Source organism: Palaemon carinicauda, chromosome 7 (assembly GCF_036898095.1).
Source record: "Palaemon carinicauda isolate YSFRI2023 chromosome 7, ASM3689809v2, whole genome shotgun sequence".
Classification (NCBI taxonomy): Eukaryota; Metazoa; Arthropoda; class Malacostraca; order Decapoda; family Palaemonidae; genus Palaemon; species Palaemon carinicauda.
Genome location: NC_090731.1, coordinates 173,831,482 through 173,852,014, shown reverse-complemented (window position 1 = coordinate 173,852,014; position 20,533 = coordinate 173,831,482).

The following is a 20,533-nucleotide window of genomic DNA, read 5'->3' as shown; positions in this document are numbered from 1 at the left end:
ACACATTATTTTTATTTGTTATATTGGTGCTGTTTATAATGTACTGTAAATGGTATGAGTTATAATTAGTATTGATTTAAATAAATATATATTTATTATATTGGTAGTGTTTACGTTGTACAAAACATGTACAGTTATCTAACATATGTAATTATTGTTAGACTTAAATTTAGGTTTACTTAGACAGTATGGTACAATATTAGGAGTTTGGGGAGTTTTTTCAGAACAAAGAAAATCGTAGTACTGTATTTACTATAACCTGGGGGACATTGAGGTTTCATCACAGTTGAGTAATCATTAAGTGAAAGTCTTGAAAATAGAAAAAAGTAAGTGATTATTGTTTTATATCTCATTAAAGGGTTTTTTGTAACCCTTTCAATTTAAGGACGCAGCTATGGCATTTGTGACAAAAACTATAGTCAATTCTTTTTAGTTAGGCAGATTTGCACCGACTCACAGGGGTGCCCTTTTAGCTCGGAAAAGTCTCCTGATCGCAGATTGGTTGGACAAGATAATTCTGACCAATCCGAATGCAGGAAACTTTTCCGAGCTAAAAGGGCACCGCTGCGAGTCAGTGCAAATGCACCTCATTAAAAAAAATTGAGTATAGGTACTCAAAGGATTGTGGTTTATACAAAAGTCACAAGTTTTATTACTCACAGAGACCCTAGAAATATAGAACTTTAATGATCACTTAAGTTTTTAAAAACTTCATGATCACCTTTTCTTATTCCACTCTCATATTTGAGCATTGAAGATCTGCAACATCATATCCTTACCACTTAGCAGTTCATCTTAATTAACCCTTTTACCCCCAGGCTCTTTGGAAATTTCCAACCCTTAACCCCCAAAGGGTTATTTTTTCCCCAGCACATTTTGCAGTATATATTTTTTAAATTGCTCTAACAGCCTTAATTTTTGTCATAGAGAGGTCAGGTTGGTCTCATTCTCTTGGAAAATGCCTGAATTTTCTCAAAAAATTATTAAAAATATGAAAAATAAAATTTTTATAGCATTTTTTTGCAAGGACGTACCGGTACGTCCATGGGGGTAAAGGGATGAGTTTTGTGAAACGTACCAGTACGTCCTTTGGGGGTAAAAGGGTTAAGCAAAATAAAGGGTTTGTGTATTTTTTAGATTCATTAATAGTTGTTTCAATCACTTCTGCTTTGGAGTGCATGGGCAGTAAAAGTTATTTATGATGTAGATACTAACGTATAGCCTCTTGTGGTAGGATGGTACCTAAAGGATGAAATCCAGGTTTCTTTTGTATGTGATAAATCAATTAAACTCTGCTCGATATATCTTAACTGGTCTTAATAGTAAAAGATCTATTACGGGGCATGGATGGGCTGAACTTTCTTTGTACTTGTCCTTAAAATTTATGCTACACCAATATCTCGGTGCATAGCATAAGTGCAGTGGTCAGAATACTGCTGTTTACTATGTCATTTAAAAACATTTCACAATTCAAAACAGTTTTAGCATACAGGGAGTATCTTTGTGCACTCAGATTTATGAAGTGATTTTATATAATAGTGTGGTTTTTACTAGATTATTATCAAGGTTGTGTTAGCAGCTTAGGTGAAACTCCAGGCAGTGATGTGAAATATCTTTTAAATTATGGGGTACTTCTTATCTTCATTTGGACAGCATGATGAAATCCTAAGAAAAGGTATTTTAATGATTTAAACTGTTAGGGGCATCAACAGTGGTCAGAAAATGAAAACTTGGGACTTCATTCATACTTTAAACTCTTCAATAGGAAAGATACATGAAATGCAAGCTTGTAATAGATTGATATAGGATTGATGCAAATAAAATTATCATCTGGGTAAGGGTAACTGTGGCCTGATTGGTAATGTCTCTGACTGGTGTTTGCCAGTCGGGGGTTCGAGTCCCGCTCAGACACGTTTGTGCCATTAGTGTCTGCAACCTTACCATCCTTGTGAGCTAAGGTTTTGGGGGTTTGGGGGAGCCTATAGGTCTATCTGGTGAGTCATCAGCAGCCACTGCCTGGCCCTCCCTGGTCCTAGCTAGGGTGGAGAGGAGGCTTGGGGGCTGATCATATAATATATGGTCAGTCTCTAGGGCATTGTCCTGATTGCTAGGGCAATGTCACTGTCCCATGCCTCTGCCATTCATGAGCGACCTTTAAACCTTTAAACTGGAAAGAGATTCCAGAAAAAAGTACATGAAGGGAAAGGACCTTCAATTGCCCGTCCATCCCTACCCTGTCTTGTTTTGTATATATTGCACTGCTCTTTATATATTCCCACATGCTTCAAGTTAGTTGGTATTGCAGGGACATTCCTAATATTGATCATATCTATGTTTTGTACACTATTTCATTGAACCTTCCCTGATGTTCATAGTGCTTCTTCTCCAGAAGCTCAGTTTAATGGACATTTATCCGTAAATTTTTATAAATATTTTAAATGTTCTCATTTTTTGTCCCTTCAATAAACACATGCCCTTAGTAAAGGAATGGAACATTTTATCAATAATTGGTAAGAAGCCCAGAACTGACGCACCAATCTCTCTTTGTCCCTTCAGTTTTTCAGTCGACATGGTTTATTTCAGACGTCCGCCAGATTGTTTACCTATTACAGTACTGTACTGCATGTTAAGATGTCTCTCCTTGGATTTATTAGCAATTACTGTGTAGTGTGATCAAAGGAATAGTTTCTATGAGATCAGGTCTGCATTCTCTTTGTGTATCGTGTCGAGGGCTTACTGTGATTTAAATACAGTGATGCCTCAGGATACGAAATTAATCCGTTCAGGATGCGGTTTCGTATCCTGATATTTTCGTATCCTGAGTCTTGTTTTACATGTAAATAGCCTAATCCGTTCCAAGCCTTATAAAAAGTCACCCTTTCTTTCATAAACACGCTAAACTGTAGTAATAAACATGCAATGTAGCCATTTCTATCATTCAATAATTAACACAACCGTTAAAAACAGCCTAATCCATTCCAGAAACCACTATGAGATTATTCAATAATATAGTTATAGCCAAGTTATCCCCCCCCAAGCCCAAAGAAAACGGTCCGTTTTCTTTACTACTGTATAAAAGTTACGGTACTGTATGTACGTAAAGCATTTAGATCAGTGAAGGTGTATTGTTACCTGTACGTACACCTAAATTGATGATTGATACCTGTACACTCTGAAAAAAAAGGTTACAGTTAATTAGTGTAACAAAAAAGTTGAAACTTACCTTTTGATTGAGACGATGTCCGACAGCGAAGTCGCGGCAGAGGAGGATGGCATAGGGCAGAAAACGTAACAAGTGACAGACTACGTACAGTAATTTACACACTTAACACATTAACACTTAAACTTTACGAAATAAAAAAATGGAAGAAATAATTAACACTTAACATTACGTATGGAAAACTATAAAATGAAAGAAAAAATTACTTTAACACTTAACGGTAACATGAAACTTAAAATTGATATTTTTTTTTTTGCTCTTTTATAACTTTACGTTTTTCTTATTTTCTAAATCTCTTCTACTTCTTCATCACTTTCTTTTTTCTGTTTCTTTTCTTTACTTTCACCTTCTAATTCTTCATCCCTTCCTCTTTTCTGTTTCTTTTCTTCACTTTCACCTTCGTTGGCCTACTAATACCGCTGGCCTCTTTAATAAGAAACTATCCATTGAAGCTTGTTTCTGCCTACTTTTCAACACATTTCTAAAATGCGTTAGGCAAACGTAATATAATACACTACGTTACGTTATTTACAGTCTATGTATAGTAAACACTAATACAGTACAGTGCACAGTAACGAATGTTTATTAACGATAACACGTGGCGTATGAATGTACTGTATATTAACACTAAGTCAAACAAGCGAAAGCAAACAATGTCTGTTAATGATACCGCGGTCGGAACGAAAAGAGAGAGAGAGAGATGAACGCCCGTGCGTAGGCAAGCTGGGATAGTTGCCGACCAATAGGAAAGCAGGATCTTATGGCGTCAGCTAGCGTCTGAGTAGGGAGATAACCAATGGGTGAGCGGGAGGCTGTAAGTGAGTCTACCCAAGTTCAAAGTCAGGCGGCGCGCGCTTTTTAAAATTACTCTCGGCGAAGAGTTGGGATCTCGTAAGGTTTTCGTATCCTGAAATTTTATCCGTATCCTGGGGCATAAAAATCTTCGAATCACTTTTCGCATCCTGAATTTTTCGTAAGCAGAAACTTTCGTATCCAGAGGTATCACTGTATCCGTTGTGAAGATTTACGTCACAGTCCTTCTCATGGAAAAGTAGTACTAGACTAAGAGGTGAGCTTCAGGTGCTAGATAGGTTTATTATTTTAAGACTACATTTCCTATCTCTCCTTCATTGACACACCTCCATTAGAGTTTCATAGAAAAAATGGAAATTTGTTAAGAAAATTTATTAGAAAATTTATTATTCATATACTCGTCTGATGTTCATATACAGTACAGTACATGTGCCCCTTCTCCCACTGACGAGTGATGTCGAAAGAAGAGAATAGTAATTTAGTTTTGACTTCTAGACTAAAAAGACAAAGGATCTATGGCATACCTAGTGCCATTAACCTCCAAATTGTCTCAATACTTTACTAGCGGCCTCAGCTTATTGAAAGGAAAGAAAACAATAATTGTTTCAAGTTTTAATTTAAATGTCGGTAATAAACCAAACGTTAAAAAAGACGCATTGGGAACATTAGGCGCGTATGAAAATAATATATTCTATTATTAAAATTCTGTTTTTACCCTTGTCCTCACTGAGCATTCCTTAGAAAATTGAGATGTTAAATTGATCACTGATCATATAAATATGGTCAAGTGCCTATGTTAAATTTATGGTGTTGTTATAGTTTGTGTACAGCCTTTCTACTACTACATGCTAGAAATTAAGTTTTGATATTATTATGGCGAGAAGAAATTCTTTTGCTATAATTATTGATCTATAAACTAAATAGATAGAGACTTAAAGTTAAATCATTAGCCTATGCAACTTGATTTTTTATTTTGTATTTAATCTCTACATTAAAGTTTTTTCATGCACAAATCATTTACTATTATAATGTTGATTAAACTAATTGATCTAATTTAACATACTTTTTTTTTAATGTAGGTTTGCTACGAGACATGTAATACCTATTTCACTATAGAAATGTAAATGATTATTGTAAATATGTTATCTTATGCAAAACAACTGTTTAGTAGTCCATAGAAATTTTGCTTTTATAGTGTATTGGCCTTACTATTCGATAGTCTTATTCTATGTTGTCTAGTCTATAGCAAAGGTAATGTTATACTTTTTAAATTATCTGAGTCAATTCTTTAAAATATATATTTTAAGTTGTTGATTGTTTAAAATTGTCGGAAGAAAAGGACGGTATATGTAAATGTCTTTTGAGTTTCTTTGTATGTATACAGGTGGACAGGAATGCCGGGCACACCTCACGCTGAGGAAGTACGCCCTGTCACACCCTTACTGTGCGGGGAATTCCTGCATTTAGCCCCACCCTACTGTTATCTCTCCCTATAGCATCTGTTTAGTTACTCACCGCATAGGAAGGGTGCGACGGTGCATTTTCTCAGAGCGAGGTGTGCCACGAATTCCCGTGTTCAACTGTACTTTATAGATCTCTTTACAGTACTTTACTTGAGGTTTTGTATCACTACTGTATATTTTAATTATCAAATCCATTGTGTGTACAACCATAAAGGCAGAACTTGGCTGTGCTGCTGTGCTCTAGTTTTATGTGTATAAAAAAAAAGACAAGAAAAGACTGGAGTTGTTGTCTTGTAAATATGATTGACCACAAGAGGTAAGCCATCATTTTAGAAGTAAATTTGGCCTCAATTAGGCTTATGGAGTGAAAGTGAGCTAAACAGCTTTTCCCTTCATTTTTCTCACTTGGAATAGTGATTTGAAATTTAGCAGTGGGAAGGAAGACTTGTGCAGCGAGTGGTGAAGACTTAAAAAGTCATATCTAATCGGTTTTACTCGTGTTCAGGTTACGTGACCATTAGAGCAACATTTTTATTTTGCTGTATAATTATCTAAAATTTTATTTTACAAACTATTATTTTTCTGTTTTACTTAGCTTTATATTTAATATTGCCTGACTGTAAGTTTAGTAGTGTTGGAGAGTTGTGTTTTGCACCTCTGCTTTTTCTGCAGAAATAGATTATTTTTGCAATGTTTTATCTTCATGATTTTTTTTCTTTTCGTTGCTATAAATAATGTGACAGGTGTTAAAAGACATTAGATAACTAATGTAATGAAAGAATTAATTGTTGTATTTTCACAGAGCTGAAAGTAGCAACATGCTGACAAATAGCAATTAGTTTAAGGTCAATACACGAGTGCAACAAATGTATAAATCTACAGCATTTGAGAAATATAAACTACTTTATGTAGAATAAAACAGCAATGTAGTACCATCTGTAAACCAATAACGGCTAACTCAAGCTCGATTGTTTCCAGTAGTGTCCGCAACTTCACTATCCTTGTGAGCTAGAGCTGGGTGGTTTTGGGGAGCCTATAGGTCTACCTGCTGAAGCATCAGCAGCCATTGCTGGTCTTCGCTTGATGGAGAAGGGGCTTGAGCACTGATCATATGTATATATGGTTAGTCTCTGGGGCATTGCCCTGTCCCTTGCCTCTGCCAATCACGAGCAACCTTTAAACCTTTAAAAATTGGTAAACAGCGATCCCACATCTATAGAAGCTCTAACCTTAGAGATCAACTCCAGTCATTTATTACTTAAATTTGAACCTCATGGCCAGGCTAATTTAATTATATTTTAGGTGTTTGTATTTATTTAGAATTAAAAGTACAATATAGTAAGGTACATTTTTTTTATATATTCACAGAGATGAAATTATGGATGCATGAAAATAGCTAGGTGATTTTCTAAGATTTCTTTCTTATGCTTTGTCAAATACTGTCCTGCAGTTCTTTTCTGTAAATGACCCTTTTTTTATTAGATTAGTGTGAATCCCACAAAAGAAACTGTAATAAACTGTATACTGTACTTTATTAATTTGTGAGATTATTTGGTGAATGTATAAATTGGTCACCATATTTACTACCCTAGACTATCCTATGTTTTTCACAGCAGCTTTGTATAATTGCCGGAAGTGAAAGTTACTTTAGGGTAGAATATGCTGTGAATGCTCATGTCTAGAGGAAGTCACACAAAGGAAATAAGTTGATTAACTTACTATCATTACCAATACAGTAACAGTGTTTGTGGTACTTTTCATGGCAGCATATGATATAAATACTTCATTTCATTATTTTGATGTTCTGTTATGTGATGAGTGGTCACATCAAAGTAAAGGATATGCATCCACTATAATATTTTTGTATATAATCTCACGTAAACGTTTACAATATCTTCAAATGGTAAAGAGATTTTCGTATAATGTTTATGGTAAATCTTGAGATGTGTTTTATATAGAATGGTAAACAACATTTTGGGAATTACATGCATGAGGCTATCCTAGCGATTTATTAGGTATTGCAAAAATTATTATTTCTTTTAATTATGTACATTATGCCAAAAGAACTAGTGTGATTAGATTTTCAGTAACGGAATCTTCTTATTTGAAGGATAAATTTCAATAATTTCACTTTAGAAGTAACTGTCGTAGAATAATCATTCTAACTACTGGCTTCCAAGTTTGGTAACTTTAATCTTATAGGATTTAAAAAGCTACGTCGTTATGTTTAGTCTTTTTGTGAACGAGGAATGTCATGCTATTTGAATTAGTTTTGATGTAAAAGTTCATAGTTACTATGAATGAATTGTATATATTTTCTTATGTGAAGTGTTGTAACTTCCCTATATCTTGAATTATCTTTCATCCTGCATTCAATTATTCTGTGCTTAGTTTTATGTGATCATTAGATTGAATTCATGCTTTCCATCAACCTGGAGAATCTTATTGCTCTTAGTGATATATTACGTGACTACGCTTCTATAGCTGTATAATGAGAAAAAAATAAATTCTACTGTAGTTATAGTCTTTATGATAATACAGCAAAACATTTTTGTCTTTTTATATACAGGGTGTTCAAAAAAGTCTCCCCAGTAGGTATTTTGTGAACGATAATCGACTTTTGCGTGGTGTGACAACGCTAATATAATCCAGCGAAACATTTTTGTCTTTTTGTATACAGGGTGTTGAAAAAGTCTGCCAAGAAGTTATTTTGAACGATAATCGACTTTTGTGTGGTGTGACAACGCTAATATAATCCAGCGAAACATTTTTGTCTTTTTATATAAAGTTGAAAAAGTCTCCCCAGTAGGTATTTAGAATGATAATTGACTTTAGTGTGGTGTGACAATACTAAGAGAGTAATGGGCCTCGAATGCTCACTGCGGAGAGACTTTCTGTACGCCCTGTACCTTAGAAAAAGATGACATTACAGTATACTGTAATTTCATATAGAAGTCCATTTTTGCTAATTTTGTGAAGATCTTGCTGTTCTGCGAAATATTAAAGATTCTGTTTTATAACTTGTAATTATGTTAATTTGTAATTGTAATTATCACACCAGTGATAGTGTTTTGTACAGTCATTTGTAGATTTTATTGTTAATGGTGAGATAACTTGTCAATAGTAGAACATAGAATTAATTTGAAAATGCTTGGGAAATGTTTTTAGCTTTACAGGTTACAATTAAACTTTACAGTTGCAAAGACGTTGAAATACACAGGTTTATAGTCATTTCAATAATAAGTTACTGGCTTTATTAAAGGAGTCATAAATCAGTTTTTCAAGTAATGAAATTAACCTACACTCTAATGGAAAGGAAATTTATTTTGAGCTTTCAAAGGGACCATCTCCATTTCTCTTCAGAAAACAAATAGTTATTAGTTTTCTGAAGAGGAAGGGAGATGGTCCCCTAGAAACCTCAAAATAAATTTCCCTTTTCATAGATTGTGGGTTGATTTTATCAGACATACACAAAAAAAATTTGTACTTTAATGTAAGTTTTTCAATTATTTGAAAGACCTTGAAAATTAAGGCATTTTCGGTGTTCTCTCATCTCATTAACCCAATGTTATGAATCCTTGAAGCTAAGTGTTCTGAACTTACTTAGGAATTGTGATTATAATAAAGATGGAAAGTTTTCCATTGATAATAGGAGTTTAACGTCCGAAAATTGTCAGTCTACACGAGTCGAGAAGCCGAAATGTTATGTTATACTGTACTGTATGTGCCATTTAATAGAGCTTAGTTGTGATTCTTGTCTGAAGCCTGTGATAACACTTATATTGTCTTAATCCTTTGAGTATGCATGTTATATTTAAATTGATATTTTATATACTAATTTTTACTGAAATAAAGTTATTTATATGGAATATCAGCTTTTCTGTGAGTCTCCTTTAAATTTTTAATACTTAATTTCTCGGTAAAAAGCTATCAATTGCTTCAATCACACAAAGCAAGCTTTGAGATGATGAAGATGCTGAGACAGCAGCAAAAGCTGCATCTACTGGATAGTGCCATAGTTTCAGTGCCATGGTCTTTCACTGTCTTGGGGTAGAGTTCTCTTGCTTGAGGGTGCACTCGGGCACACTATTCTATCTTATTTCTCTTATTCTTATTTCTTAAAGTTTTTATAGTTTACATATGAAATATTCATTCTAATCCTATTACTGTCCTTAGAATATTTTATTTTAATCGTTAATTACTTTTCTTGTAGTTTCCTTATTTCCCATCCTCACTGGGCTATTTTCCCAGGTTGGAGCCCTTTGGCTTAAAGCATTCTGCTTGCCAAGTAGGAATGTAGCTTAGCAAGTAATAATAATAATAATAACAATAGTAATACCCGTCAGTACACTTTCATGTCCCTAACTAAATTTTCAACCTGTAAATGCAGTTGGTGCAATGGCAATTTATTCCCTTGAATTTGTGAACGCTAAAACATTTTCTTCACAAATAATTAACATACATTTCTGGGATGTTATTTAATACAGGTGTTGTAAAGCCTGTAAATTGATACAGATTTCATGATGAGAAATAGATCGCAACAACGATTGGAAGCCATCTTGAATTTTTCATTCGAGAAGAGTTAAAAGTCAATAACATCTAAATAAGGGTTATTATTATTATTATTATTATTATTATTACTTGCTAAGCTACAACCCTAGTTGGAAAAGCAGGATACTATAAGCCCAGGAGCCCCAACAAAATAGCCCAGTGAGGAAAAGAAACAAGGAAAAAATAAAATATTTTAAGAACAGTAACAACATTAAAATAAATATCTCCTATATAACGTATAAAAAACTTAAAACAAGAGGAAGAGAAATAAGATTCAATACTAAATTAGATTTGTCATTCATAAGGATTCAATACTCTATAAGATTTATGAATCAGCCTCCTATTGCTCTTATCAGTTTAAAACAAAATTAGACGGGCTTCTAAGAGATTTAAATACTTAACACCTATCTTTCATCAAGCAGATTCTAAGAATCCTTATTTCAAAATAATGTAATCTTCACTGAAGGTCACATTTACATGAACTGGTTTATTAGAAATTTCAGTTTCTCTTTTCTTGTCTTTGCAATCCAAATACAATGAAAACCTATGATAACTAAGTGTTGAAAAAATCTTGATAACTGTTTCGAAAAATCTGCAGTAGATCATCTGTCCTTAACAAAGAAATTCCCACACATAATTATATACACTATATATATATATATATATATATATATATATATATATATATATATATATATATATATATATATATATATATATATATATATATATATATATATATATATATATATATATATATAATCTTTCAAACACATACGCATACCGAAATTTACAAGAATATTTTACATTTGTCTCCTATAAATTATCGAAGTTTTCATTTATCAATTAAAGAAAATGGATAACATAGGGAACAAAGTCCAACTGTTGTAATTTGATGCGTCTTAAAAAAATATACATATATATTATCGTCATTATTACACGACATGGTGCAACCCTAACTGCAAATGTAGAATTCTACTAATTTCAAGTCCCAACATAGAGGCTAACCTAATGAAATAAAGTACTGGGTGATAATTTAAAACTCCAGGTGAAATCTGTCGTGCCAAAAAGAGTGAAAATTAATATAAGTACACAAGGTTTAAAGGCCCCTCATGAATGGCAGAGGCAAGCAGGACAATGCCCTGGAGACTGACCATATATACATATAATCAGCACCTATGGTCTCTCTCCATCCAAGCTAGGATCAAGGAGGGCCAGGCAATAGCTTCAGACATAAAAGAGGAATTACGAAATGAAGCTGAAAAGAAAATTTAGAATATTACAACGGATGTTAGAAACTCTCGTTATAAAAAAAAGAAATGAAAAAACTTATACAATAAATTGTGTACTGGAAGCAAGTGTGTTTGATAATGAAAAAATACATTTGTTAACAATTATGACTAAGTAAATATGCTATTCATTTAGTGACAACAAAAGTGATGACCTTTACGACCTACGCAAAGAATAGGAAAAATCAAATGAAAATCTTTTTTTGACGTCGAAAACTGGACCTATAAAGAGAATCTCTCCTATATAATAAAAACCAGGTCTCTGGCTGTATAAATAAATAAGTAAATATATATATATATATATATATATATATATATATATATATATATATATATATATATATATATATATATATATATATATAATTTCTTTCCGTTCCCGCCTAATAAGAGAATCTCTCCTATATAATAAAAACCAGGTCTCTGGCTGTATAAATAAATAAGTATATATATATATATATATATATATATATATATATATATATATATATATATATATATATATATATATAATTTCTTTCCGTTCCCGCCTATTAAGAGAATCTCTCCTATATAATAAAAACCAGGTGTCTGGCTGTATAAATAAATAAGGAAATATATATATATATATATATATATATATATATATATATATATATATATATATATATATATATAATTTCTTTCCAGTCCCACCTCAGCGGCATTGCCAGATGAATAACTACTCGATCTTTCCCGTCCCTCGGGTAGGGAGGAGAGGGAGTAGTCATTCCCTAGTGAGAGGGAGTACCCAGAGAGGAGAGGGGGAGTTATGGAAGGGATAAATTTGTGTGTATGTTATGTGTATATGTATGTCTACCTAAATATCTAGCCGACATTTTTAACGGGTCGCGTACACTAGTGAAAGAATAATTATGAGGGGTGTTGAATGTCAGACCAGGGACAACAACTCTCGTGAGAGATCTATAGTAAAATGGGGCTAAGTTAGAGGCAACAGATCTATGTAAACACCATGAAATAAAGGCCACAAATGCTCATTATTATTATTATTATTATTATTATTATTATTATTATTATTATTATTATTACTTGCTAAACTACAATAGTAAGTTATTACTGGTATAGACCTCTATCCAAATGGAATGGTATACCCACAGATGAGTTTTTTGGAGAGGCCTATGAAAACTGAAAACCAAGAAAGAGCAGATTCACCTGGTGTATAGCTCGGCTAACTATATGAAGGAAGTTTAAAGGTCACTCATGAATGGCAGAGGTAAGGGACACAACAATGCCCTAAAGACTGACAGTATGATTAGCACCCAAGGCCCCCTCTCCATCAAGCTTGGATCAAGGAAGACCAGGCTATGGGTGCTGATGACTCAGCAGGTAGACCTTTGGGCTCCCTCAAATCCCTCTCCTTAGCTCGCAAGGATGGTGAGGTTGCAAACATTACTAGAATCTATCGAGCTAGATTGGGTCTCGAACTCCTGTCTAAACAGACTGCCAGGCAGGGACGTTTCAATAGACTACCATAACCCTAAATATCATTTGAAAATTCAACTTATATCCCGAAAGATTTTAAAGAAAAGTTATAGAGGGAAAATATACTGGTTAGATATGAAGAGAAGTTCGTCAACTTAGGGTAAACCTATAGTATACCTACGAAATTCACCTATGAAATAAAATCAAAATCCTTCACTGTTTTATATATATATATATATATATATATATATATATATATATATTTATTTATTTATTTATGTCGACATAAAAATTCACCATGTCTCTTTCATTTGTACTTGGGTATAACATCTTCAAATCTGAAATTAACCACTTTTTCGAAAATATTCCTTCAATATTCATTAGCTTTTCAAATCTTTTAAAATTAAATTTCTCTTTCCGTTGAGTTAATCTCTCATTAGATTGTATAAATACGATAGCATTTTTCTTGGTCATTGTATTATGGTCCCTTGATAATAATAATAATAATAATAATAATAATAATAATAATAATAATAATTATAATAATAAAATACTAATAATAATAATAAAAATACGATCTGTCAATACGTTTTTCGAGAATTTTAAAACACACATGGCATATTGCGTATTCTCTCACATATATACAGTATACATATATATATATATATATATATATATATATATATATATATATATATATATATATATGTGTATATATATATATATATGTGTGTGTGTGTATATATATATATATATATATATATATATATATATATATATATATATATAGATGTATATGAATATAAATTTATATATATATATATATATATATATATATATATATATATATATATATATACATATATACATATATATAGTATATATAGTATATATATTATATGTATATTATATATATATATATATATATATATATATATATATATATACACATATCAATTTAGTAAGATCGGTATGGACATGAGTCGTAGTATGACAATGAAACACTATCCAATAGATTTAGTAGATTTGAGAACAAAGCCCTCAGAAAAATATTAGGAGTTAGACGGCAGGACAAAATAAGAAATTAAACTAGAAGAGATTACTTCGGTACCATATGTGGATGAGATCATGGGGAGGGGTAGATGGAGATGGTTTGACCATGCTCTTCACACTCCCCAAAAGAGATTAGTTCACCAAACTTTCAACTGGGCTCCACAAGGCACTAGAAGAGTTGGAAGACCCAGGCCTACATAGCTGAGGACTATGAAGTGTGAAGTATGAGATGATGAATGGAGAAGTATTGATTTCAAAGCTCAAGATAGAGACGACTGGTGAAATCTAACAGGCCTTTTGCGTCAATAGGCGTAGGAGATGATGATGATGATGAGTTATAATCCAAAAGCAGAGACTCTTTAGCCATGGTAAGCAGCTCTTTTAGGAGGAGGACCCTCTAAAATCAAACTATTCTTCTCTAATTTTGGGTAGTGCCATAGCCTCTGTACCATTGTCTTCCACTGTCATGGGTTAGGGTTTTCTTGATTAAGGGTACACTTAGGCATACTATTCTTTCTTCATTATATATATATATATATATATATATATATATATATATATAAATATATATATATATATATATATATATATATATATATATATATATATATATGTATATATATATATATATATATATATATATATATATATTTATATATCATATATTTATATATATACCTATATTTATATATATATATACATATATATATATATATATATATATATATATATATATATATATATATATATATATACATATATATATTAACGTTGTTACTGATCTTAAGATATTTTATATTTACTCAAAGGCTCAAGTTTTGTGAACATCATCTGTCAAGAAAATAGAATTTCAAAAATACCTCAAAACCGCCTTCTATTACTCACCACTCCAACTTTCTTCCATTTTAAGACTGATTTTTCAACAATTCCTCAAATCTTTGTCATCGCTACGATGAGTCACGACGATGAATCATCCTTCTCTTATTCATCAAGAGCTCACGTGTTACTCCCTTCTCTCCTGTAAGAGAAGATGTTGGCATTTATAATCGATTATCCGGAAAGGGTGTCTTCCTTTCGTGGGAGAATTTCATTGCTTTAATATTTCAGAGATTTTGCATAATTAATTTCCTTAGGTTTTTTCTAATTTTGAGCTTTTTATTTTCTCTTCTTGAAATTTTTTATAATTATTTCCTTAGGATTTTTCTCATTTTGAGCTTTTTAGTTTTATTTCTTGAAATTTTTTATAATTATTTTCTTAGGGTTTTGCTAATTTTGAGCTTTTTATTTTCTCTTCTTGAATGGCTGTAAAATTTCAGGAATTTTTAAAAATTATTTTCTTAGGGTTTTGCTAATTTTGAGCTTTTGACTTTCTGTGTGTGGCTGTAAAATTTCTGAATTTTTGCAATCAATTTTCTTTGGATTTTTCTAATTTTGAGCTTTTCATTTTCTTTTCTTGAAATTTTTTATATTTATTTTCTTTGGGTTTTGCTAATTTTAAGATTTTGACTTTCGCTTGTGTGGTTGTAAAATTTCTGAAATTTTGCATAATTAATTTTCTTTGGATTTTTCTAATTTTTAGCTTTTCATTTTTATTTCTTTTTATGTCAGTAATCTTTCAGAAATTTTGCATTATTAATTTTATTATTCTTAGGATTTTGCTAATTTTGAGCTTTTTAGTTTTATTTCTTTTTATATAGCTGTAAAATATCAGAAATTTTGCATAATTAATTTCCTTAGGATTTTTCTAATTTTGAGCTTTTTATTTTCTCTTCTTGAATGGCTGTAAAATTTCAGGAATTTTTAAAAATTATTTTCTTAGGGTTTTGCTAATTTTAAGCTTTTGACTTTCTCGTGTGGCTGTGAAATTTCTGAAATTTTGAAATCAATTTTCTTTGGATTTTTCTAATTTTGAGCTTTTTATTTTTATTTCTCTTCTTGTATGGGTGTAATCTTTCAGAAATTTTGCATTATTAATATTATTCTTAGGATTTTGCTAATTTTGAGCTTTTTATTTTCATGTCTCATAATGTAAAATATAAATTTTGCATAATTAATTATCTTATGATTTTGGTGATTCTGAGTTTCTTGTTTCTCTTCCTTATATATATATATATATATATATATATATATATATATATATATATATATATATATATATATATATACATATATATATATATGTATATATATATATATATATATATATATATATATATATATATATATATATATATATATATATATATAAGCTCTATTTTTATACTTTTTATTTCTCTTCTTGTATGACGATAAAATGTCTGAAATTTTGCATATTTAATTTTCTTAAGATTTTCTTAATTTTGAGTTTCTTATTTCTCTTCATATATAAACATATTTTCTCTTAATTATTAATCTTTCGCCCACTGGATTTGATAAGCTTATGCATGCATCTTTTGGCACCTTATTTTCACTCCCCAAATTTTCTTAAAAGATTTTCACACTTGACTGATTCGCAGGAAAGGTGCGTTTGATACATTCACTTACGTATTTGATATTTCTATTCCAAACATTATTCAAATGCGTTTCTGTCATTGATTTTGTCTTTAAGATATGATCTTCCTAAACATCTCTCTCTCTCTCTCTCTCTCTCTCTCTCTCTCTCTCTCTCTCTCTCTCTCTCTCTCTGACTTCCAGCGGATGTAGTGAACAGTAACACGGTAAACGAGTTCAAGAATAAGTTAGACAAGATCATAAGAACTCTCTAAGCGTTCAAACCAAATCGCTCTATCCAGGAGCAAATGGAGTCTCCCCGATGGACTATAAAGTCTTTGAGACATCCAAAATCCTTGTAACTCTCTCTCTCTCTCTCTCTCTCTCTCTCTCTCTCTCTCTCTCTCTCTCTCTCTCTCTCTCTCTCTCTCTCTTTCATATTATACCTTGCTATTTTATCAAATTTTTAAAACCTATTTACAGAAAGTGCATTCACCATAAGGGCTAATGTCTGAGCTGAGATTTGGAAACAATTTTGCTTTCTTAAAACCGAATTAGACTTAGCAAGGACTAAATCAAGCACTGAATTGATTGCCTTCAGATATGCTCTTTGTAAAATCTAGAAGTAAGATGACGTAGACTGATCGAGTCCCATTAAAGATTAGTGTTCTAAACTTTAAATCCATTTTCTGAAGCCCTGGCATATAGCGGAATTCTTTAAGACTGACTTTCAACGCTTATTGTTTAAATGTAAGCTCCAGCATTTACTAATTAATGTTTTTTCGCATAATGAGAAAGCAACATTTACACTATGCATAATGAGAAGTAGGAGATGATGAATGGAGAAGTATTGATTTAAAAGCTCAAGATAGAGACGACTGGCGAAATCTAACCGAGGCCCTTTGCGTTAATAGCCGTAGGAGGAGATGATGATGATGATGATAGTGAAGAAACAATTTTTCTTTCATCTTTTTCCGCTCATGAATGGCAGAAGCAAGGGACAGTGACATTGCCCTATCAAGCAGCACAATGCCATAGAGACTGACCCTATATACTGTACATATGATCAGTGCCCAAGCCACCTCTCCACCCAAGCTAGGACCAAGGAAGAGCCAGGAAATGGCTGCTGATGACTCAACAGATAGACCTATAGGCTCTCAAAAGCACCTCATCCTTAGCTCACAAGGATGGTGAGGTTGCAGCAACGAAATGAACTAACGAATTTGAATGGGAGTCGAACCCCAGCCAGGGACGTTACCACATAGGCCACCGCAACGAATTTGAATGGGACTCGAACCCCAGCCAGGGACGTTATCACATAGGCCACCGCAACGAATTTGAATGGGACTCGAACCCCAGCCAGGGACGTTACCACATAGGCCACCGCAACGAATTTGAATGGGACTCGAACCCCAGCCAGGGACGTTACCACATAGGCCACCGCAACTCTAAGAAAAATGCTGAAAACGTAGGCTGAATCAGAAAACTCACACTAAACATTCTTAAAATCAACTGTGTTGAAAATGTCACAATGAAACTAAACATATGAAAGGTTAAAACATATAAACAAATTAAACAAACAAAATCAAATTTTCTAGGTTCATGCGAATACTTATTTGCTATATATAACACGAAACATATGTTGCCATTTACTTTTATCTATAATGTTGGATTAATAAAAAAAGGCTGATTTCAATAATACGTTTTGCATTTGATTTTGATGGAAAGATAAATTGACCATAAATGTTCAAAGAATAAATATGATCTGTGCAATCATTATTAACTTTTAAAAAATTCAAAGAAATTAATCAACAAAACACACAGTTATACGAAATAATGATGGAAAAATTCAATGAGAGTTGGGAGTTGATATTTTGATTATCTCTTATTATTATTATTATTATTATTATTATTATTATTATTACTTGCTAAGCTACAACCCTAGTTGGAAAAGCAAGATGCTAGAAGCCCAGGGGACAAAACAGGGAAAATAGCTCAGTGAGGAAAAGGAAAAAGGAAAAATAAAATATTTTAAGAATAGCAACAACGTTAAAATACATATTTCCTATACAAACTATAAAATTTATAACAAAACAAAAAAGAGAGAAATTAGATAGAATAGCGTGCCTGAGTGTACCCTCAAGCAAGAGAACTCTAACTCAAGACCGTGGAAGACCATGGTACAGAGGCTATGGCACTACCCAAAAGGAGAGAGAAAAAAAAACTCGCTTTCATCCACAAATCAGATTATAAAAAGTTCCTTTATAAACAATAAAAATTATAACAAAACAAGAAAGAGAGAAATTAGATAGAATAGCGTGCCCGAGTGTACCCTCAAGCAAGAGAACTATAACCCAAGACCGTGGAAGACCATGGTACAGAGGCTATGGCACTACCCAAAAGGAGAGAGAAAAAAAAAACTCGCTTTCATCCACAAATCAGATTATAAAAAGTTGCTAAAGACAAGGAGTGAGATCAGTAGATTAACTGGAATTGAATTCCTAATCTTCTTCAACGCTTATCTCCTATCCTAGAGCTAATCCACTCTCCCGAAGGATGCGTAGGACGTTGCCAATTCAAGGATAAGGGAGAGTGTGGGCGGATCCTGAAGAATTGGGGATCTCTTAGTGGAGTTGAAATAGCAGTAGATGAGAAAAGTTAAAAGAAACATTAATTCTAAAAGGGGAGTCTTATCCACCTCTCTCTCTCTCCTCTCTCTCTCCTCTCTCTCCTCTCTCCTCTCTCTCTCTCTCTCTCTCTCTCTCTCCTCATCTCTCTCTCTCTCTCTCTCTCTTCTTTCACAGATGGTTTTTCCCTTGAGTACAGTTTATTCTCTCTCTCTCTCTCTCTCTCTCTCTCTCTCTCTCTCTCTCTCTCTCTCTCTCTCTCTCTCTCTCTCTCTCTCTCTCTCTCTCTCAAAAACTTTGAATTCTGATAAGCACTACTTAGTATTAACTAGTATTATCTATAAGATTTACTTAGTATTACCAAGAGAAATAACGACAAAAGAACAACGAATATCCACTGTATTCAATAGATCATTACTGTCAATATTCTTCGTTGAAAAAGTAGGATGCTATGACCCCATGGGCACCAACAGGGAAAAAATAGCCCAGTGAGGAAAAGATATAAAGGAATAAATAAATAACAAAGTGATGAACAATTAATATAAAATATTTGAAAAACAGTAACATTAAAATAGACCTTTCATATATAAATTATAAAGAGCAACTTATGTCAGCCTACTTAACATAGGAACATTCGCTGCAAGTTTGAATTTCTGAACGTCCACAGATTCAACTGCCCGATTAGGAAGATCATTCCAAAATTGGGCCATAACTGGAATATAACTTGTAGAATACTGCGTAGTATTGAGCCTTATGATGGAGAAGGCATAACTATTAGAATTAAGCGCATAGGCTTACCTAGTATTACGAGCAAGCTGGTTCAATCTTTTTAATTACCCTCCGCCAACGAAGTTGGAAGAAGGTTATGTTTTCGCCCCAGTCTGTGTGTTTGTTTGTTTGTGAACCACTTTCTGCCCCAAATTTTAATTGTAGAGTAATGAAACTTTTAGGGATTAACTGTTATGTAAAAAGCTGGAAATAATTAAATTTTGGAAGGTCAAGGTCAAATGTTATGGTCAAGGAAAATGTCCAATTCACGTAATCAGCCATAAGTTTGGACACCAATGTCACAGAGACTTCAAATTTGGTCCATACTTGAGTGTATGAAAATCCACGCCAATTAATACATGTTACTGTCAAAGGTCAAGGTCAAGCAAAAGGTCGAGAAATAAGCTGCCGCGGTGGAGGTCTGCACTCTACCGAGTGCTTCTCTGGTCTTTTACTTCATTGGTCAATTGCAAAGTTATCCTTAAGTTATTTCTAGGTGCTAATATAGGTACTAAACAGCCTACAAGTTCCTACTGGTGAGCTGTATGGGATAATTTCCATAAATAAGACGAACGAAGATATAAGTATATTTAGGTTGTTATGATCATAATTACCAAATCTGTCATCTTTATTCACTTTACAACGACCATTATCAACTTTATTTTTAGTTCAATAACTAGTATATCATTAAATGAAAAAGGCTTATATCTAGAATGGTATTGTGTTAGTGGTGCAAATATTGGTCCACAATATCAACAGGAATTTAATTTTTGGTAAAGTTGGTGATAAAATAATCATGTTGCTTAATTGTAAACAAGT